At 38.9% G+C, this 23,584-nt stretch overlaps 1 protein-coding gene across 2 annotated transcripts in view; it reads right to left on the reverse strand.

Moving 5' to 3' along the window:
- PDE7B (phosphodiesterase 7B) overlaps positions 1 to 23,584 on the reverse strand; it is a 222,620-nt gene that overhangs the window by 99,035 nt on the left and 100,001 nt on the right. The window lies entirely within an intron of this gene.

The raw sequence follows: 23,584 nt of genomic DNA on the forward strand, positions 1-23,584 counted from the left end.
CTTTTCTAGAATTTTCAGCGTTGCTTCTTTCTCTAAACCTTAATGCTCCACACATGTTCGGGCTTTCTCATAGCTAAGTGAATGGCCCCATGTTACCCTGTCAATGGAAGGATATTACTCCTGAGGGTACAAAATGAACAGTCATTTCTGGGTTTTCAAGGTTAACGCTGATAGAGCACTCTTTGGGTTAGTTTAAAAATCTCATTTGGTGTCTTGCAGTTATCTCAGAGGGCCTACACAATCACTAGCAATCACTGTGTGTATCATTAAGACAGACAGTTCAGAAAGACGGACAGTTCCAGGGGGATTATATGCCTGTGACTGGGCAGAATATTCATAACTCCAAATAGCTAAAAGTGCCTTCTGAGCACTAGAAATAGAAAATAAGGAAGAGAGAAAAAGACACACACAAAGAAGAAAATGTTTAGAATGTTAAGTCCCCGAGGGTGAGAGTTCTGCCTAAATGTGACAAATATATGTCATAAATTAAAAATGTTCAATAAATATTTTGTTATTTTATTTTATTCAAATGCATTTTTTTCCACTTGGGAATATGCCCTATATAAAGATGCATAAAATGTTCACTTTGGCAAACTCATTTCCATTCATTTCTTGTTTTTTGGCATTCGGAAAATCTACAACGGTGTCAATATAACATTCTGATTATGTTTTTCAACTTTCCCATTCATTTACTTGGCTTTATACAAAAATAATATTCAAAAGATGGCCCCAAAGAAAATATGCTGGGTACCAGGGTCATCAAGTGAACAACTGCATCTTTCTCTGAGAAGGGAGCTGGGGAAATGGACCAAATTGCAGGAGGTAGAAGCACATGTTTGTAGTCTTCTCTTTTCTCCATTTTTAATAGCATGGAACCATTTATTTATTGACTGCTTGAAATAAATTCAAATAGAAGAACTTTGTAAATGCTGCAGTCTCTGGTAAGACCTACCTGGTGCCAATCTTTTTTGTTATTTATGAGAGGGCCTCAGAGAGCTTGAATGTCTACTCTTTTCATCCAAGAGTTTGTGTTGTTGTCAGCTAAAGCGCTTTTGTCTGGAAAAGATGCTGCACGATAATTCACAGGCTCACAATTCTCCTAGGACTGAATTGGGACCCCATCAAGCCTTACACTTAAGTGGGTTCTCTGAAGAGTATTTCACTGTTTCTAAGCGAGCAAGAATATTTCACAGCTTCCTCTGTTTTGTTCCCTGTGGGTAGGTGGGAAAAGAGGGCAGCCTGTGGGGTCAGGGTCCTGACAGGGAAGACTCCATCCCTGGAGTTCTTATGGCTCCTTTCATTTACTTGGCTTTTCTTTCTCCAATTTTTAAATTACCTTAGATTTTTAAATAATGGCTTTGTTAAGATATAATTTACATACCACACAATTCACCCATTTAAAGTGTACAATTCAATAGTTTTTAGTACATTCACAGATATGTGCAACCATCATGACAGTCAACTTTAGAACATTTTCATCACCTCAAAAAGAAACCCCGTACCCTTCAGTTATTACCCCCATAGTCCTCCATCCCCACCCTCCTTGGCCTCGAGCAGCCACTCATCTACTTCTGTCTCCACAGATTTCCCTGTTCTGGACATTTCATATAAATGGAATCATATAATATGTGGTCTTTTGTTCACTTGGCTTTTAATCCCATTTTGTCTTATGACATTTGTAGTCATGTTGTCTTGCATTATTGTGCTTTGAAAACTTTTAGTGTGTCCCTGCCTTTTCGCCTCATGTAGCTTATGGTCTCCCTGAGTCAGGGACACCTGGCAGAGACAGCATACCTTCAATCAGTGTTTGTGAATTTTTGAACCAGCTTCTCTTGTTTCCTCTCCTAATACAAAGAGAAGTTATCTGCAATCTCTCTCTAAAGAAGGTCATCCTGCTTCACTCCCGCATTATGAAGCAGTCTCTTCTCCCTCCAGCACGATGAGACTTCATGACACCTATAGTACACGTATAGTACGTGTGACAACATGCTAAAAACCCAGGTCTTCATCTCCTGTCCTAAGCTTTCACTACACCTATCTCTGTCTGCTCCTATCTCTATTCTGTCCGATTTTCAGGAATGTTCCTTAGCAGCCTACTTGCTTGGTTTGAAGCTATCCTGGTAAAAGAAATCAGAATAACATTGAACTTCAAGTTGTGTTGATACTGGTATGCTGGCAATAGGATGGATTACTCCACAGGAATGCTACTGATGGTCCACTCTTCCTTATGTGATTTAGAGAAAAGACTTTCTCCCACCGGGACTGACTTGTTGAAACCACGGAAAGTATAATCGTTTTACTTATTTATTTATTTGATTTTCTGAGATAGTTCTAAGAGCAAAAGATTTACCAATTTCAGTTGTAGAACATAACTCCACTTGCTGCACATCTACACTGCATTACAATCTAAACAGGCCTATGAGAACAAATTGCCCTCAAACTAGGAATATGCATATGTATATATTTCTCAAAGGGACATGTGTATGTATGAGCATTCTTTTTTACCGCCCTTTTGGAGAAGACTATGCTATTTAATTAGGAAGCTTTGCATGCCTTAGACATATTGAAAAGGAGGGACATGAAGTTATTACTTTCTAATTGTTTGTCTAAGTTAATGCTTTCGGATCTCAAAGAACTGCTTACGTACAGCCAAAGTGAACGTTAACTAGGCCTCATTTTTACAGAATTGACTTAAATTCCAAGTCTGAATAAAATTTGGGGAAAATATCTCTTGCTCTTCCTACTTTGTGGTAAACAAACTTGAAGGAAAATGTACTTTGTCCTCTCTGCTTGGAGGTAAAAAAGAAGTTTCTTAGGGAAATTTCGAAGTACTGCTTTTTGTTAGCCAAAATTTCTGGTTCCCAGCTAGCGAGCTTGAGAAAATGGATTGACCCATATGGGCTGGTTCATTAGTCACCCTTTGAAGTTCACTTGTATTTGTTTATATCTGCACCCTTCATCAACCAAAGATGCCAGCCAGGCTATAATCAATATTTAAACCGTAAAATTATTTGTTATAACAATGTAAAATGAAAGAGAAAGATGTTTCCCTCGTCAGTATCGTCTCTTTCTCATTCCAACCTATGAAGGGAGAATGGGTGATTAAAGAAAGGAAAGGACATAAGTAACTGCTATAATTTTGACACATAGAAACGATAGGGCCCCTTTCTAGTTGTCATGGGAAGGTGCTCTTTCCCCCAGAACTTGGCCCAGGCTTCCTGCAGCTTGATGGTGATTGGCACATTCCCGTGCCAATGGGAATAACAGCTGGCTTCTCAATACTCTCCTAAAGCAGCTGCCCCATCCACCTTGGCGCTGGTTGCACACAGCTTTAGCTGCTGACGTTCTCAAGCTGTTGCTAAGTGTCTCTAATAACAGTACTTTCCATTTTACGCTTTTTCTTCTGAGTAAAATACATGCATCTTCAACCCTTAGTCAAAGGGTGTGCAATGAAAAATAATCCTAGGGTGAAAGGCACGCTCAGAGTCAGGTCAGTGTCAAGCTTTCTGTAAATTATTGTGGTCGGGAAAAGAGAAATTGGATTTCTATATTTACTAATATTGTGATACGTGCCTTTTGGAAAAGTTTCAATTTGAGGCCAAAGTGGAATAAAAGAAGAGTGAAGGAGAAAAGCAGAAGTGTATGGGAATATTTAAAAGTCATTAAGAAATGAACTAGAATACTGAAAGTATAAGTTGCATCTAGACAGGGAAAGGAATACTAGCATAGGAGGAGATGCAAGACAGGTCCAGACTATTCAGAGTGGTGCAGAGTACTAGAATATTCTCCAAGTGCAGGAGCTATAACTCCAGTTACCCAGATATACAATCCAAACAGAGAAAATACAATAATTGGAAAAGGTCTCTTCTGACACAAACACATCTTGATGGGGCCTATTAGGAAGTGCTGCAAAAGAACTGTCTGTTGGACAATTATTAAAAATACCTATGTAAGAAAGAAAGCAATCACAGCCTAGCAGGGGATTGTAAAACTTGGCCGATAAAGCAACACCATAAAGGTATTTCGGGCAAACATTTTGTGGATGATACTCCAAAAAACTTACAAAGCTCAGAGTTTAATAATCACCTGCAGGTGACATGAATTCTAAAATACTGCTGAGTCCACAGTGTGGTCTCTGCAGCTCAGTCAGACTCTGTCATCTCTGCCCAGTGAGGTAGAGTACAGTGAAACCAGGGATTATAGGGCAAAGACACGCAGTAAAAACAACACCTAACATTCACTTCCCAGTATTACACAGGGAGCTGTTCTGGGAAAAGGGTGAGTGCTTCATAAATTCATTTTACTTTTCAATATTGACTTTTCTTTTTACCACTTTGCCTCAATTCTTTGCCTTTAGCCCTGCATCCCCTGGATAACCAGCATCCTCCTGATGAAAGTCAGGATTTCCAAATCTGCCTGGGGATGTTAACTGAGTCCAGCAGCCAAAAGTCAGCCAGGCAGGGAGCTGTTTCTCTGAACACCCAGCCTCCCCGTGCATTACAAAAACAAGACCAACCGGGCTACCAGCTTAGAAGTTTTTGTCTTTGCTTTTCACAAATCCCCATAAATTTCAAAACAGACTAGTACCAGGACAGCACTTTTGGCATAAGAATGCAAAGTCAAGACACAAAAAAGAATTTCCTGACTTATGCTCTATGTGTAGTTTCTATGAAAAGAAAAATTCTTTTTTTTTTTTTTCTCCTGCTTCTGAGAAGTGAATGATGCGGCAGGAAGGAGTAGTAGAATTTTTCGTTTCCTGTTTCAGAGTTGGGAAGCGAAGTCAGACTGTGACATAAAAGGCTCACCAACAAAAATGTCCTGTATCTTTAGTGTATCAGTTACCGCTTTAAGACCCTATGAAACGTGTCTCAATACAATAGTGCACTTTTGAAAAGATTTATCGTCAGGCTTAACTGGGGTGGGAAAAATGCTGGAACTATCATATACAGGATGTGCCCTGCCCATTCCACCTGGCTTTCCTGCAAGTGCCAGAAATAAGCCATAGTGACCAGCCATCAGCCGGCCTGGAGCTGAGATCCAGAAGGTAAAGGAGGGTGGAGAGAAAGGGAGGTGGTGATGGGTGCTTTGGAGAGAAAAAGAGGGCATGGAGAACTTGTGGAGTGTTTTCTCCACTCTTTGAAATGAAATGAAATTAGTGTCTCCTTGCCCCCAAATTATCTGGAACCAGTATTATTCCTAGGCTTTGATTTACTAAAGCACAACAAAAAATTCTCCCTAAAGGGAGAACATAAATACTTGTACATTTTAGATGCCCTGGCCTACAAAAAGATTCCCTAATCCAGTTGAAATACAATAGATTTCACAGTTATGAGGCAGTGTCTGGCAGTTGCTTTTTACACCTAATACTTATACAACACTTTATACTTACAAAATGTTTCACAACCACCTTTATTAGCTAAGCCATAATTAACCATTCTGACACAGACTACTGTTGTTTATCTTAAATCTCAGAAACATGAAATTGCCCCCAACTATAAGGTAATTAATCATTGAGGCAATACTGTTGATCTTTCAGGCTGTGAAATTTCTCTTCCTTGTTCTTTCCTTCCCTTCTTGGAGATCTTATCTCTAGAGTTCAAGCTGAAAGTACATTTCTGGTACAGTTCTCTTGATATTTCATATGTAAGTGGATTTCAATCCATATTAAGTAATTTCCCATGGTATCAATTGATTTGAGATAGCATAGATTTGGCCAGTAAAAGCTTCTGTGTCAGGAAAACCACTAAACTTCATTGAAGTTCATCTAACTTTTAATGAACTGGGATATTTGGGTTTGACCCTCTTTCTCAGAATGTTGTGAGGCTTCATGACTTTATATGAATAAATAACTTGAAAATTTATGGATCGAAGTGACTTCCTAGAGACTCTATAAAATGTCCCAGTTAGTACTATTGAAAGAGGAATATTTTAATGTTTAATTTTTAAGTCAAACAAAGTTGTACATAGAAAAGTCCTTCACATTAAGAACTATGATTGAAGGTGTGATTCAGATTCTCACGCCAGGTTTCCAGTAAGCAAGTTTTTATGAGCACAGGCAAACAATTTAAATTCACAAACTCTATTTTCAGAAACCGTTTGATATTTGGGAGATATGTCTCCTGCGTCTGATGAGTTTATGGCTGTCTGAAGACAGAAACCAGACAGAGCAGGGGAGCTGAGGAAGGGAGAGAAAGAGAGAGGAAGAGGGCAAGAAGGAAGAAAGGAGGAGGAGGAGAAGGACACGAGGAGGCTCCAAAGAAAATGGTTAGTGAAGGAGAGCCAATCATAATCCAGCTGTTCCAAGCCAACCAAAGCATCTGGTTTCTTTAATTTAGTACACTTCATACTAAAAGGCCAGCTTGTTTACACTGTATATTTTGAGTTATTTAAACACTCTCTTCCAAACCATGGGTTTGCAACTTCAGGGGAGGCTTTTCAAGTGTGGCTGGAAAGTATCCCCACATCAATATCATGGCATGAATGATATGGAAAAAAAGAGAAAAGTTATAGACATTTAAATAGTCATTAGCACGCCATTTCAGACTATTTTATTACGATTTTCTGAGGACTGAAAATGTCCCCAAGTCAGCCTCTATACCATGCAAATGAAGCCCTGTTCTCTATACAGGTGGGCACATATGTAAGTGGTTATGCGCACGCCCTCAGATGTATGGGGTATCTCTCCATAGGCTACCCTATCCTATGTTCCAGAAATACTATTTACATTTCAACCAAAACACGAACCGAAAATACACAAAGGTATCAAATCCAAGAAGAACTTGTTTGGAACTTTCTGGAAGGACTGTTTAGGGTTCAGTCCTCAATCCTCTGACTGTTTCTTCACAGACCCTCTCTCAGTGAACTCCTCATTGACAGGGCTTCAGTTTTTCACTTCTAAGTAGGGGTGTCCCAGCAGGATCCTCCAAGCCACTGTTCTTACCCAAACTCTAGTCCTAGATTTCCAACGATTTCAAAACACTTCCACTTCATTGCCCCACTATCACCAGGATGTCCAAGACAGAACTCAGCATTGTACCTACACCAATCCTTCCTCGATCTTTATATTTATGTAACTGATGCCGTCCTTCTCCTGGTCAAAAGAGCTGGAAACCTGAGAGTTCATTTCAACTACCTTGTCTCATCCCATATAGCCCCCTGTCAAAGAAGCCAAGCCTTTTACCATTTTCTTTATAATATTCTTTAAATTTGTCCCTTCTTTCAACTCCCATTGCTCTCTCTTCACTTGATACCCAAATTACTCAATAATTTCCTGCTTGATTTTCCTGTATGTGAGACTGAAATATATATACCTGAAAGGCAAAGACCAGAAAAACTTCAGAATATCATGAGTAAACAGAAGGAGCTTAACTCTGCCTAGAAGCGATCCACAATTCAAAACCACTCACAAGAAAACAAATTCATAGTGAGGCATTTGGCAGGCCATTACATTCACAATGATACCGTGAGACAGGTTCTTACCCATTTATCTTTTTTGTGGTCCAGGCCAACTGCATGACTGGACCTGAGCTGATCACTGCAGCCCTTCCAGTGTCTGGTAATATTTGGCAAACCTTGCCACTTTCTCCAGGTTTACTGATCTTTGACTTTTAAACTCAGGTAGGATAGAAGTTCAGACAGAGGAACGTTTGCTCCCATTTCTCAAGTCTCTCCAGCTGGGAGTGTTTGATCTCATCAAGAGCCGTAACTGCAGCAACTTACAGACCAATAGTAACAGCAATGCCCAAGGGGGAATACAGCTGATAAACAGGAGGCGAGAGCTGGATGGTGAGGGGATGGCCATAAACACTTAAGGCCTCAGTGTGACAACTTTGTGGCCTATGTAATTCCCATTGACGTCAATTCCATGTTATGGATAGTTTAGGACCACAGGAAGAAAACCTTACATTGCTTCACGGATCAGAGTTACTCTCACTCAAAGCTCAGAGTGTGGTCCTTAGACCAGCAATATTGGTAGCAACTATGAAATTGCTAGGAATGCACATTCATGGGCCCTACACAGACTGACCTCCTGAATCATAATCTCTGGGATTAAGGCCCAGGAAATTAGTTTAACAAGCTCTCCACCTGATTCTTATTCATGCTATAGTTTGAGAACCACTGTGCCAATGTATGATGATAATAACTAGATATTAGCAAACAATCAAATAACTACGCAACTAAAAATGAGATAAAGAACGATTTGAATAAAGGGTCTATTTTCTCTTGTACTTACAATTCTTAGCACAGAATAAATTTCAGTAAATATTGTTGACTAAATGACTGAAAGGGTCTTATATAGGTTGATGCCAAAATTAAAAATATTGCACATAGCAAATGATGTCTTAGATTTCTTTGTTTTGAGAGTCACTGAAGTCTAGAAAACAGAACACTCATCTGAGAGGCAAGGCTTTCAAGGATAATGAGAATCAGTTGTGATGTGCATAGAACATCCAAAATGTGCTCTTCTTCTGTTTCTTGCCTTAAGAATGTTTCATATATTTCACATTTCAGATGCCAGCGTAGATGTTCTGATAATAGCTACCCCTCCCTCAGAACAACGCTTAAAAGCCTAGTTTATTTTATAATCACTCAGTTATCCTTGAAACCATTCTAGTTCCCTTCCATTTGTCCAACTGGTTATCAGATCCTGAAAATTTTACCTCCTAACATTGAAATCATATCACTGGGCACTTTCTAGACCATCAATACTCCCTGAATTTAAGCATTAATTTCTCGTTTGAGGCACTGTAGTCACCATCAGTATGGTGTCTCTCTCTCTCTGTCTTCTCACGTTTGTCCTCTTTTAGTCCAACCCCTACAAACACACCACATAAATCTCTCTGAAATTATGAGTCTCTCTTGTCATTGCCACGTTTAAAAGCCTTCAATGGCTTTATATCACTTTCAGAATGAAATACAGGGTCTCTCATCATCTGACCCTGTCTGACCTCCAGCCTTATTGGTTTATTGTACCAGCCTCACCACGTTATCTGCCCTTCTGCAAACATTGTGCCATTCTCCTTTTTCACTGTGCTGGGATAGTCCTTCCCACCTTCACTGTTTGGCTAATTCTTAGCTATCCTTTAAGACTCAGTTCAAGCACCCCCTCCTGGAGGAAGCTTTCTTAGACCCCCCCTCCCCCTCCCCCATTTCCCAGTGGGTGCCTCTCCTCTGTGCAGTATTCCCTCTCAGCATTCATCACATCTTACTTCTCTTTTTCCTTAGAGCTTCTTAAGGATAGGAGCCATTTCTTATTAATGTTTGTAAAAATGACACTTGGCTCTCTCCCTGGTGCATAGCAACTCTCAATAAATGTTTATTAAGCAGAGGAATGAACAAATTAATGAGTAAAGACAAGAGCCCTTCCAAAGACTGCTCCTTAGGATACAGAGATGAGAAAGACCTCCATGTCACATGGGTATCACTGAACACAAATGGCTCATAAGCAGAGATAAGACAGTTCATATCAAATGAGAAATGACTCCAAGTCTTCCTACAGACCTCAAACTGGGCCATTTTGGGAACCTATAGAAATTGAAAATCGCTTTTCATGCTACTATTTTCTTCTCATATTTCCATACTCCTATTAGGACTGGGGGAAGACGTGTTGAAATGAAATCCCAAAGGCCATTTGGAGGAAGTTAAAATTTAAGTGGAAGGAGGAAGGATAAGAAACCTTCTGTGAGAATGTTTTTCCTCACTGCCAAACTTTTAGTCTCCAGAGATTTAAGAAGGGAGCTTGTGTGAGACTGGAGAGCATGTAACTTTAGGTGCTTATTCAAACTGAACATAAATTTTGAAAATTTGAAAGTTTATCTTCTCAAATTATTGGAACAAGCCTGTGTATTATGTTCCCTAGAGACACAGGGACCAAGAAGGGGGAGGGGTTATTTGCTCAGCCTGAGAACATGATACTGAACACATGTTTTTTTCTCCTTCTATTCTTTTCCTCATCGTTATAGCATAAGATCTGGAGGAACTTCAGGTGGATGGTTGGTTTGGATCCAGTTCCCAGACCCTGCTGCTCATTAACTGTCCTTGTTTTCTTTATATTCTGAAATTTGGAGTGATTTTCCCACGCTGAAGTAGGATGGGAACCAATCTACCAGAGAGCACCTCCCCTCAAACTCTCATACTCATTCTGAGTGAACAAGAGCCATGATATCTCAATCAATGGAGCAGAGTGTTATGAAGAGCGTTATTCTGGTCACGAGAACATCTGGAAGTCAGGATCTTTCAGAAATCACTGGAAATGGTGGGAAAGGCTTCCTCTTTGCCTTCTTTATCCAAATGGCTGGTTGCTGAGTTGTGACTTCTGGCTTCTACAGTGGGATTTAACCCTGCGTTATATTGGCAAGAGTCAAAAGTCAGAGCTCTTGGAAAATTCAGGTGTTTCAATAAAACCTCAGCCCTTAAGTGGTCTGTGTCTGAAAAACATCTGGTTCCAACACAGTACTGCCCAATAGAATGTTCTGCAATGACGAAACTATTCAGTCTTGTCCAATAGTGTAGCCATATGTGGCTATTGAGCCCTCGAAGTGTGCTTAACGTAACTCAGAAACTGAATTCTAAACTTTATTGAATTTTCATTAATTTAAATTTAAGTAGTCACACATGGCTAGTGACTACTGTATTGGACAACACAGTTTCAAGATATGGGATTAATGTGTAAAACAGATACACTGAGCATGCAAAAGGATGGCTTTTAAAAAGGAGAACACATCTTCTTTATCCATTCATCTGTCGATGGACAAGATATGGTACATATATACAATGGAATATTACTCAGCCATTAAAAAGAATGAAATAATGCCATTTGCAGCAACATGGATGGACCTGGAGATTATCATATTAAGTGAAATAAACAGACAGAGAAAGACAAATATCATATGATATTGTTGGTATGCGGAAACTAAAAAAATGCTACAAATGAACTTATTTACAAAACAGAAAGAGACTCACAGACTTGGAGAATGAACTTACGGTTACCAGCGGGGAAGGGTGTGGGGGAGGGATAGATCGGGAGTTTGGGACTGAGATGTACACACTGTTATATTTAAAATAGATAACCAACAAGGACCTACCATAAAAAACGTAAAAAAATAAAATGTGCAGGAGACTGAGGGAAGTACCCTCACCCCAGAAAAAAAATTTAAAAAAATAAAAAGGAGAAAAAAGGCAGGGTACTACCACGCCTGATGGAAGCTTATCTACCCATTAAGAGTATAGAAGTCTCCCAGTTAGACAACAGTATGAAAGGCACGGCCCCATTTGTATAAAATTGCATGTGTGTTCGTATAGAGATGTCTGGAAAGGTATTAACAAAACAGGTTTTCCTGGGTGATAGCATTTGGGCTATTTTTTACTTTGTACTTTTCTGTTTTTTAAAAAATATCTGCAATAAACATGTATAATTAAAAAAATTTTTTTAAGGCTGTTTTATAAGAATGTATAGTGTACATCTTTCAACATTATTTAGTCTAAAATGTATATGTACTTTTTAAACATAAATTCAGCTACCTCTTATGATACGATTTAAACTGACCAAAAGAAGGCTATTTAGGAGTTCGGGTAGGTTTTTGCACACAAAGTTGTGTGTCCCTCTTGCTCATCAAAAAACCAAAGAGATTCTTTTTCCTTTTGTCTCCTTCAGATACTAGCTTTTTTTTTTCAGGGTGTTTAAAGTTTTTCACCATCATTGGAATTCTGGGATACCCTTGCAGTATCGTCACTCATCTGGAGCTGGGATGCTCAGATACCCAAGTCTACTTTAACATTGAGGTTTTTCAGGGAATCAGTTAGGTGTGGACTAGATAGGATCTTTCCGGGGTGGGTGCAGGAGGCGTTAATGTCTGATCATAAGAGTTGTCAGGTGGGCACTCTTGTCTATTTTCCTTAAGTCAAAGGTGTTGTGAAGGATGAGTGGTCTTAGCTAAATGTTGGAAAGGCATTCTAAGAATACAATCTTCATCAGACACCTATCCAAAAATGAGTATAGCCTGTATTCAGCCCTCAATGGCATAGGGAGTTTTTTCCAGATGAGTTAGTCCTTTGAAGTCCTGCTAAGCCGTATATATCCTCTTTGTACCTCACTTACAGCTCTGCTCAGTATTCTTGCAGAAGAGGACCTGTGCTAAAACATCAGCCTCATGTGATCTTTCTTTCTTCGATTTATCACCTGGCTTCCTGGAGCACTCAGCTCACATGGAGCTCAGCACCAGGCTCACAGTCAACTAAACTGAACATTCCATCCAGTAGCTAACCTCAATTCACCCTGGGATGAGATTAGAATCAGGCAGCCTGGCCAGGTTTGAATTAGCAATGGATGACTCCATAGGATTTCAAATAATCATGGAAACCATTGTGCATGTGTGTGAGCCAGACTGGACCTTCAATGTTCATGTTCATGATCAAGGAACTCAGCTTTTCGATAAACAACAAAAGAAAATATGCCTTATATTAAAAACATAAAAATCCAGGATTGATGGAACCTCTTTACAGGCATAATTGCAGGAACATTATACAATGCAATACTAATTTTAAAGATTTACATTTATAAAATTCTGCTTTTTGGAATCTTTAATATTTATTAAAAATACTTTTTCATTTAAAAACATGTTGAAATATGTACTTCATATGGGCTAATTAACCTAATATTTTAAATTTAATTTAAACTTTTATATAAGTAATATGGCACATAGTTTAAAAAATCAAGTAATACTAAGAAGCTTATGACAATCAAAAAGCCATCCTCTTTCTCACCATCCCATCCCAGTCTCCAATCATACACCCTGCTGGTAGTTACTTTTAAGAGTTTCAATTTTTTTTAATGATATTTACCTCCATATTTCTAAATAATATTTTTATATTTCTATATCTTGATTTTCAGTTTTAGACAATTAGGAATTAGCACTCTTATACATCCTTCTCCCCCACGCTTTCTGTTCTTTAATCATTCCAATTTGAGTTAAATCATATGCATTATTATAGTCTTAATATTTCACAGCTGAGCCACACTGGGTACTATTGTTGACATTTTCTTTACTGTATACTATATTTTTAGTTTGCTTAGTTTTCTGTGTATCCTAAATAGTGATAAAACACATTAATATTGTCCAGCACAACAGGTGTGATATTTTTCTTATCTTGTGCATTCTGTTTTAGACCTCCTTCCTATAGCTATTTGTCACTGTCCTCCTGGTCATTCTCTCCTTCTCTCCTGTGTTGGATTTTCTAATTTTTGCTTGCGCTCTCTTTCTCTCTCTCTCTCACACACACACACTCGTCTCTATCTCCATCATCTATCTCTATGTTTGTTTATATCCTGATTTGGTGGAACACATTCTCGTCAAGCTCCCTGACAAAGAGTACATGAGAAGAAAAAAGTTGACATCTTGCATATCTACATATGGTTTGTTGCATCTTTATTCATTGACAGGGATTCAGAGGGACTTAGCCATTTTTTTCCAGGGACTCCCAAATATGAATAACTTTAGATCTTTTTCCTGGCTGGACCACTTTCCATAGTGAACTGATTTTGGTGCTGCCAGTTAGTAGACATATTTTGACTTCATTCCTGTGACTTTAGAACGGTGACTCACTCTTTCCCCAGGTGTCCCCATGTTCCATTGTCCAGAACTTTGCTGGCTCAACCTCCCCAGAGAGTAAACCCCAGTATTATGCCAGGGTAGAAGGGGAGGATTTGCTTGGGTGTGTATGCGGGGTGTGTGTGTGGGGAAGAGATCTGGGGATCTAACTGCAGCCCATATAGACTTTGCACCAATTCTTTTATTTTTAGCACTCTCATATCTCCTTTGCCCCTTGTTGGTGGCTTCAATTCCTGAGGGTTTTAAGGTTTGAGACACAAATCTGCTTAGTTTGCCCAGGTTTCCCCCTTCTGCACTTAGTGTTACTAAGAAGTAAACATAACTCAGGCATCACCCTCCCATCCATTTCCCATCCTCCAAATGTATCTCTTGCTTATTGGTGTCTCCTTCTACACTCTTATGTCTTTGGGGGTTTATTCATTTCTTTTTACTGTTGCCCCATCATGGGCTTTTTGGGATAAACAGGTGTGTTCAATCTACCACACTTATCTTCCCTATTAAAAAGTAAAGACAAAACATGTTGTCACTGCATAGATGCAGAAATTGAGACACAGAACATAAGATACATAATCAACATCCTAAATAAAGGAGTGATGTAGTTAGGGCCAAGGTTTGCTTTCTCTGCCTCTGAGCAGTCCTGCCTCTTCTTGAGGCATTGTCTGTCCTTGAGGGTTTGTTATGTAACCCAGGTAACTCTTCTCAATGGTGAGTACCATTCCCAGGGACCACTCTAATAAGAGGGGTTCCTAGAAGAGGGAAAGGATGAAAGGGAAGGGGCAGTTAGGGAGAAAAGGCCATCAGTCCATACGTATTGTGGGCATTCTGAATTGTAATCTGCAACCACACTTCACCCAGTATTAGGTCTTTAAATGGTAAAATGGTGCCCCTGCAAATTAGAACACACAAAACCCCATATAGCTGGTGGAGAGACGGCACAGCTCTCATCCTTGTTATAATGTGGGACAGTGAGAAGCGTCATGGTCATGAGCGTGTCACAGCTTTGTGCCAGCTCTAAAATATCTCATTTATTATGTACAAAAAGGAGAAGTCATCAACAGCTGTAAGCAATACGTTCAACATACTTTCCTTTTCGCGGGAATCTCAAGGGGGTGGGTCTTTCACTTTGCTCAGTGCTTTGTAATCCTGGCACATTAGTAATAATTTACATGATACTGCAGCTGTCAGAGAACTCCAAGATAATTTTCTGATTCCTCCAGTGTTTTAAAGTTTTGAACAATTCAAGTTTAAGAGTCTAAAATATGCTTTTGCTGTGGCTAAAGGGAAGCACTCAGGAGAGGAGAATCAGAGACATTAGACTGAGGGAGACCATGGCTTGAAAACATTTTATTCATTAACAAAAATGTCGATCGAAGTCTTTGATTTGTGAAGTTGTTTCAGAACTTTCCCCTCGTTACAGTTAACAACTGAATGATCTCATGTAGAGGAAAGAAACCTAGTTTTCCCAAATTTCTTTTTGTCATTGGAATGGGGTGGGAATGGATTCTCTACCAAGGAATTAGGTCTATTGGGTAGCATGTGGGGAGTAAAAGTTTTCATTTGATTCACATATGGAATTTCTGGTGAAATTTCATTTTTTTCTGTTTGCATGTTACTTTCATAACAAGTTTTTAGAAAACAGGTTGAGATTCTTAGCTAGAAAGATTTAAATGATCATCACCCATGGCCACTTATACTCTGATACACTTTGGTGATGTATTTCTAGATTTATACTATATGTGGCTATAAAGATGCTGATATGGGCTGAATTGTGGCCCCCCCCCCCCCGTTCAATTTCATATATTAAAATCCTAATTCCCAGTACCACAGAATGTGACTGTATTTGGAGATACGGTCTTTAAAACGGTAATTAAGTTAAAGTAAGAACCTTAGGGTGGATCCTAATCCAATATGACTGGTGTCCTTATAAGAAGAGAAAATTTAGACACAGACAGGCACAGAGGGATGACCATGTAGAGAGAATGACCATCTACCAGCCAAGGAGAGAGGCCTCAGAAGAAACCTACCCTGCAGATACTTTGGACTTCTAGCCTCCAGAACTGTGAGAAGATAAATTCCTATGGTTTAAGCTACCTGGTCTGTGGTACTTTGTTATGGCAGCCCTAGCAAGCTAATACAGATGCCCTTATTTTGGGACTCAGGAAAGAAAATTTTCACCTTTATTTAACCCAATCACATTCTTTACACAAAAGGGGGGATGTCTTTAATATATGTTGTCCCAAGACCTACCACAGTGCCTGGTATAGAGAGGCACTCAGCAACACGCTTTGCGTTATGTACACCCTCCTCAACATCATTCAGATGGAGATCCTCGGTTGTGGCCCTAGCTGTGTGATATTGTGGGACAGGAACCGGGCAACAGTGACCTGGATTGTGAAATGGAAGGCAGATTTAAGGGCAGCTGCCCCTATTGACACTGCCACCTCAGATATTCCGTTAGCACACTTTAACCAGGAGAGTAGACCAAAGTGACGTAAGAACCAACATTGTTCTCAGAGCAGACCAGCCACAAGCAACACTACTCCCTGGGACTTCTCCAAAAAGAGGAGGGTGAGCTGAGTGGCTCTTAGCTGTTCCTATCAGAATGTACAGGTGAGCCAATAAAAACCACATGACCAGCTTTATCAAGAGCTGTTGACAAGCCCGAAGATCCAAAATGGACACCTGACCCATGTCTGTTGTCAAGACATTATCCACCATGGCAACCGGGCCAGTTTCCACTGCACATGCTGCCCCACAGCTCAACTGAAAAGGATCAAGAAAGTCAGGATTCCAAATATCAATAGGATCACCCTGTCAAAACCTCTCCTGTGACCTTTCTTAGAAGAGGAAATGTCATGACAAAATGAAAGCTAGCTGGACTATACATGTTCAGAAAAGTCTTCAGTGGTCTCGCTTCTGTCTGAAATACTCTGTCCTACCAGTCGGTCACAGTCTTTCCAAAGGGTAACGTGGCACTGTGAAACTTATGCTAAAACCGATGAGTTTTTGGAAGACATTTTTTTTCTTTCTTAAGATCAGTGGAAAAATAAAGCAACAAAATTCAAGCATCAGCTAATGCTTTGAGCTATCTAGTCAGGTCCCCTCCTCCCCTGCTATTTCCTATCTGTGAACCTTGTTCAATCCCTTCATAGCACTGATGACAATTTCGATCTGTCTGTCTCTCTCCCTGTCTCTCGCCCACCCTCCCCCTTCCTTACTTATTTTCTGTTTTCCTCATTAGATTGTGGATTCCACGAGGGCGGGAACTATATTTGTTGTGTTCGCCAATGTATATTCAGAACCAATTATAGTGCTTGCTGCATAATCGTTCGAAAAATATTTGTCGAGTGACTGGAAATTAATGAAAAATATCAATGGAAACTAAGGAAAGAAGCTGATATCTGTTTAGTTCTTACTGTGCTGTGCACCTTATAAGGCACTGTCATAAACATCTCATTTAATCTTAAAATATGAAAGTGATGTACTCTGAACACCATTTTTCTGATGAGAAAACAGGCCCAGAGAAGTATCATTTCTTGGTGTTTCTGTAATTAAAGTGGAATGAACTATCTCTCTTTTCCTCTCTAGTACTTTGAAAATAAAATTCCTAATACTTTGGAATTCAGCTTTATTTTATATGCATATGTGTGGCTTCCCCCTCCCCGCCCCATCTTACTTTTCCTTTTGTCCAAGCTTTCTGATGTTTTAGTGATTCTAAACTTAGAGAAATGCTGAGGTGAAGGTGAAGGTTGGCTGCAGAGACCATGGCAGCTCAGCTACAAAGCAGCCTCTGTAATTTTGTTTTCATTGGTTATTTTCAATATATTTATTGGTTGGTAAACTGCACCATGTTGACTTCCTCAGCCAAGTTTTTTACAGTGCAAATGGCACATTAACTATGCAGGTATAGTGAAAGGAGTTAGTACTCTTAGGTGAGTGCCTGAATCTGAAATACAGATGGGTAAGCCATGAATGGGTCGAAGGTTCAAGGCAATCTTTTCCAAACCTCTCTGGTTTGGAAATCTAACTAGAAACCTCCTGGGGTCAAGGCTTCTGATGAGATTCCTGGAGCTTCTTGGTCCAGGCGTGGGTTTGGAATACTTGGGAAACAGTCGACCACAGGGATCTCAGGGCTCCTCATTCTGGCTCGGTTGGGAAGTGCTGAGCTGCATGAAAAGTAGGACACTTGAGGGGGTTGTGGAGACTTTTTCAAACCTCAACAGGAATTTCAATTGTTCATTTTGGGTAGGAGTTTGGGTTTGGTTCCTAAGCCCAAATAACTTGTTTTCTACTGACTTTAGATTTTTTGATTTGAGTCGTAAGTGTTCAAGTAATATTATGGTATTTTAGTTTGCTGATAATAAAAAAGTCAATGTGCTGCAAATTAAAAAAAAGTCAGAGTGCCATTCTAAATGATCAGAGAGTTTTTTTTTTCTTTTGTGTTCTAAAGTATACAAAAATATGGCATCAATGAATGTCTAAAATGCTTTTCCAGCTGGACCAATTACTGACCTTTTTAAATAAAGGAGATTAGAGTACACTTAATATTTTTTTCCTTTGAACAATATTGTCATTCATGAGATCTGATTATGCCAGTATTAATATTTGAGAACCACACATTAATATAATCATATAAAATGTGAAAAATGTAGGTCTGAAAGCAAACTGTGTGGGTATTCATAGAGCTTAATAAATATTCTACTTGGACACCATTGTGAAATTATACGTAATTTGCTTTAACCTACAGAATCTCATCCAAAGGAATTCAAATGTGATGGATTTTTTTCTCCTGTTCAATTGGAATTTGAAGACTCAATCCACTTCTAATTAAACTTTTCTTGGTGTCACATCAGTATGTTATGTTACCACCTGTTTTTGAGTATAAGTAGCTGTTTCTTAAAATTGGTTTTAAATCTTGCTTCTGCTTTTTTAGGCTTTGATTCTTTAAAATACAGTGCACTATATTTTAAATTGTCTGTAGTGTAATATGTATGTTCAGGAAGAGTTGACCAGTGGTGGTAGTGGGGAATTTCTAATTTTTGATATTTATCAATTTAATATTCTTTAAATTTTGGTAACTTTTGTGCTCAGTTTAGCTTAGATTTGCTGTTTGAATAACACTTTTCCTTTAATGGTGAATCAGACTGGAGATAGATAGAGAAAGGATATACCACCTCTTTAACTTTAAACCTTATATTTACAATTCTGAACTTATTTTTTTAACATTCATTTTTGTGATATTTTTACCAAGGCAATTCATCTCTGAGTTATTTCCCGATAGAGATACTGTGATTTTAACAGAGTAATAAAAACAGAGAAATAAACTAAATTTTAAGATTATTTTTCATATTTCATAATTGTATATTATAGAACAAAGTTTTCAAAAATGTTGGAAGCAATTCATTCATAAGACCCAGTTTAATTTAATTGGCTAGATATCAATTTAAAACATTTAAGATAGTATATTACTAACTGCACTCTTGAATGCCCTCAAAACTCTGCACATTTATATAATCAAATGCTTTTTAAAATACCAGTCATGCATTTTTGGGGACAGCTTTAAACTGGTTTATTTCAAGGATTTAAGTTGAAGGGAAAAATCATGACTTTCTGTTTGAGGACACGTTCACTGCCGATTATTTTCAAATTCCTCCTTGAATGTGATCTAACAGGACCTCACATGTCCATATTTACACACACGCGTGCAGTCACACGCAGTCTTTCAAATGGTTTAAAGATTGATTCACAGTGCGCAGAGAGCATTTTCTCTCTTATGATTTGTCCCTGCTTGCTTACTGCTTCTAGCTCCTCTGCCTTTAAAGTTTCATAGAGAGCACGTTTTCAAGTTATTTCAAGATTGTTTTTCCTTTGCTATGAGGATTAATGCGATGTGGGGCAGCTAACCATTGAACTGTGTTTAGGATGAAAACATAAATCACGAACTTTCCTTTCAGATTGAATTTCTATTTCTTCTTCTCCTGAAGAAAATCAAGAACCAGAAATTCAGTTCCTTCTACATTAATTAGAAGATCATTGTTTTCTGCTTTTCCTCTTCCTGACCTTCTCTTTTCATTGACTCTGAAAGGGAAGTGTGTGCAGCACTCATTTCAAAGGAATGATTGCAATTTGGCGGTAAATTATGCAAACTCCAATTAGTGATCCACAAGATGTTGGAAAAACAGGGTCCGACGTGTGGGAAATACTGGGCGGCTCACTTCCAGCAACTTGAAAAACACCTTCCTTGCTTAGATGTGAAGCCACATCTATATCAACATGAAATGCTGGTCAAAGTCACATCTACGACAGCTGAAATGGAAAACAAAACCAAACCAAAAAAAAAAAAAAAAGGTAGTAAAACACTTTCATTCTAATGTTTGGTGCATAGAAGTCCTTACACATTGCCATTCAGGCCTTAATTAGAATGTCCTATATAGTTTTCGGTTTTAAAATTTATTTTTTAAATTAAAACATTTTTTATTGAAGTATAGTTGATTTACAATATCATGTTAGTTTCAGATGCACAGCACAGCGATTCAGTTATACTGAATATATATATATTCTTTCTCAGATTCTTTTCCCATATAAGTTATTACAAAATATTGAGTATAGTTCCCTGTGCTATACAGTAGGTCCTTGTTGGCTATCTACTTTAAATCACAGTAGTGTGTATATGTTAATCCTAAGCTCCTAATTCATCTTCTGTTTTATAATTTAAATACTGTTCACTTCTCATTCACTCATTTTGATTAAAAATATTTATGTTAAAAAAAATATTTATGCTCAGTTTTTGGTGTACAGCTCTTCATAGAGTGTGGAGTCCAGTGAGATGGGGGTGAAAGTGGACGGTAGAAAACAACAAATGCAGATGGTTAGAGTTGAGAAACAGAAATTTCATGCTGTCTCACTTAGAATTGGGATGATTTAGTCTGGAGAAAAGTGGGTAAACTGTTACTATAAAGATGTCTTGGGCTGAAACATTTTATATGCATACCTTATCTTTTTATCTGAAACGTTTCTGAGAATGAGGGAGAAAAACATTATTTCTAATGTGTGAAGGAATTTTCCTACAGAGGTAAGAACTGGGTGTCCAGAGGAATACTCTGGGAGTCATTGACAAAGATGCAGCCAGAACTCCTATTTCTCTGTCTTTAGGTTTGTGCTCTATCTCCCCATCTCTTCTGCTTTGGTTGCTATGTGATGTTGTACAACTTTGTTTTTTCTTTTTAAAGAATATTTACCATGGTACTGTATGTAACAGAATATACTGCATACCTGACAACTTTTTTTAAAACTCCCTTTTATTTTACATGTCTTTTTCCATAATTGGTTTGCATCTGCATAGTGAGGGCTGATTAACTATTTTTTCTGTTGCCTAGGCCACGCCTGTTCCATTAATTTGTCCAAGGCATCAGATTCTCTAAGGGCTTTGCATTTCTCATAATTTAAGGATGCTCTAATAAGAAAACGATGGCTTTGTATATGAGCATCATCAAGGTTTCATTTCTGTTCAGGGCTTAGTTCAGCATCGTCCCACATTCTCTGACCATACAGCTGCCTTCTAGAAGTACCAAACCAAACCCAAATGGCAAACAAGACATCCAGGGTGCACCTTTGTTCTCAGGGCTCACTGAGTCATCCTGGGGTGGGAGGGCAGATTTCCCTGCCTCAAGGACAAAAACCTGGGCACAGCACTCAGTGCTGCTGTGTAAGGAGGGTGCGGATGACTGCACTGCCTCCCTGGTACTTCCTTCTGCACTGCGGCTACGTCAGACTGACTGAAAGTAAGAAAAGAGCCACATGTGGACATGCCTGGATAACACTTAAAAAAAAAGAAAGAAAGAAAAACTTTTATGGAAACCATTGGAATGTAAGAAGCTTAGAGGAAGCCCTGTGGCAGTGGTGTGTGAAATTGATGACCTGATCGTAAACCACCGGTTATAACTCTGAAAATCACAGGGGGAAATACTATTTTTGTATTATTACTAAGAACTGATAAAAATAAAGAGCATAGCTCAGTGCTTAACTGTTCAATGACAGCTGTTACTCTAGAAAATGGATTTTTCTGACATTTATGAAAATCCTACTCAAACATTTTTTTAATCTAGAACAAAATATTTAGATGAACACATCACAGAACCACCTTTCCACCTGATCAGATATACTGAATTGTGTAATTTAATAACATTATTGCATATACAGCCATGCACCCTGGATTCCTTGTCTGCTTCTTGGGTTGGGTTGGGTGTACCCAACCCAAAGGAAGGCAACACCTATGGCCTCAGGGTATTTGGAAGTGGTGGGAAGATTCTGAACAGAGTCCTTCAATGCTTCCTAAACTGGAGGTAAGGGAACAATGCTCCTGGCACCTGGGATCAAATTAGATGCTTGTTGAAGATCATTAGACTATCATTAATTACAATAGAAGCAGTGGACTTACAAAATAGTCAAATCAAGTCCAAGGTCTCTTTGTAAATTAGGCTGACACTCATGAGCATTCGCATGACTTCTCATATGAGAGAAAAAGGATGTCAATTTCAGTTTTTTTCTCATGTCATTTTACTCCTGGGACTTTGCCTCAAAGGTAGTTTTGTGAAGCAAATGTTTAATTTGATAAGCTTATTTGTAGGAGAAATGGTTATCAACATAATTACGTGACATCTTCAAGGTAAACTGAGCAAACCCTGCAAGCCCAGGTTTCAGCAGCATTCCCAGGGAGCTGCTGCTAAATTCTCCCATCCCCAGCTGAGTCTAAGTAGGTGTCTCCTCCATGGACTTTTAGGCACATGTGAAATTGTGCTCTGTGGTACTTGGGCTATGGGTTGTCTATAAGGGCTAAGTGTAAATGTCACACACACACATACACATGCCACCCTCATAAACCTACAAACCTTTGGACTCTGTTACTTGCATTGTTTATTCATTATTCACAACCAATATTTACTGAGACTCTACCCTGTGCCAGGTACAAAGCAGTGACAAATACTGCTTTTGCCCTTAAGGGGCTTACGGTGTTTTGGAGAAAAGGTAGAAATTAAACATATAATTACCAGCGTCATAAAGGAGAAAGGAGGGTGCAACAGGAACATGTCTTAGGGACCGAACCTATCAGGGGCATCAGGGAAGATCTTCTGGAAGGAGTGACAATTAAACTAAAGACAAGGAAAGCAATGCTTTATGGGCTGTGAGACGGACTCCCTTTTAGAAGGAGGGGAAGTAAATGGAGCTGATTGTCTCACCTCATTGTCAGTTCTTGGTCAAGGTTCCAGAAATGAAGGTGGAGACAACTATATGAGACAGCTGAGAAGGGGTCAGACCAGGCCAGGGAACCAAATAGGACTCAATCTGAGACCCTCAGAGCTTCAAGAGAAGAATGGTCTCCACTCAGGCCCCACGTTTGAGGGAAGAAGTGGCCTGTTGTCGATTCCTCCTCTTGAGCCCCTTGTCCCCAGCCTCGTATCCAATGAACTTGCCACCAACAGAGAAGCAGGTGGGTAGCTTTTGCATTTATGAGATTTTTTTTTTTTTTTTTTTGCCTACTGTTGGGTGATTTTTGGCTCCTCATGCACAGACAGAAAATCATTATAGGTAATTTGGTTTTTCTTCTTTTAAAGCATTTGTTTGACCTGTTTGTGCTTTTCCTTTATAGCTGCAATGTTAATGCAGCTGCACTTTCAGAAAAATTTTAGCTACTAATAGTCTTCTGTTGTACACTAAAACAAATCCCCGGGTAAAAAGATGTACAGTTAAGAAGTTGTGAATATTTTGATAGTTTTATCACATGTTAACAGAATCCTAAACCAGATGCTATTCCACACGTTGTATTAAAAAAAAGATTGTGTTCTTCGTTCAACCTTATTAATTAATTAAATAAACTTTAATGGGTACCTGCCTTACCTGGGGCAAATGGGTGTTGGAGGGAAATTTATTACGTAGCCAGGGAAATATAAAATATACAGTAATAACTATAGCACAGGCTA

This window comes from Eschrichtius robustus, chromosome 9 (genome assembly GCF_028021215.1).
Source record: "Eschrichtius robustus isolate mEscRob2 chromosome 9, mEscRob2.pri, whole genome shotgun sequence".
Classification (NCBI taxonomy): domain Eukaryota; kingdom Metazoa; phylum Chordata; class Mammalia; order Artiodactyla; family Eschrichtiidae; genus Eschrichtius; species Eschrichtius robustus.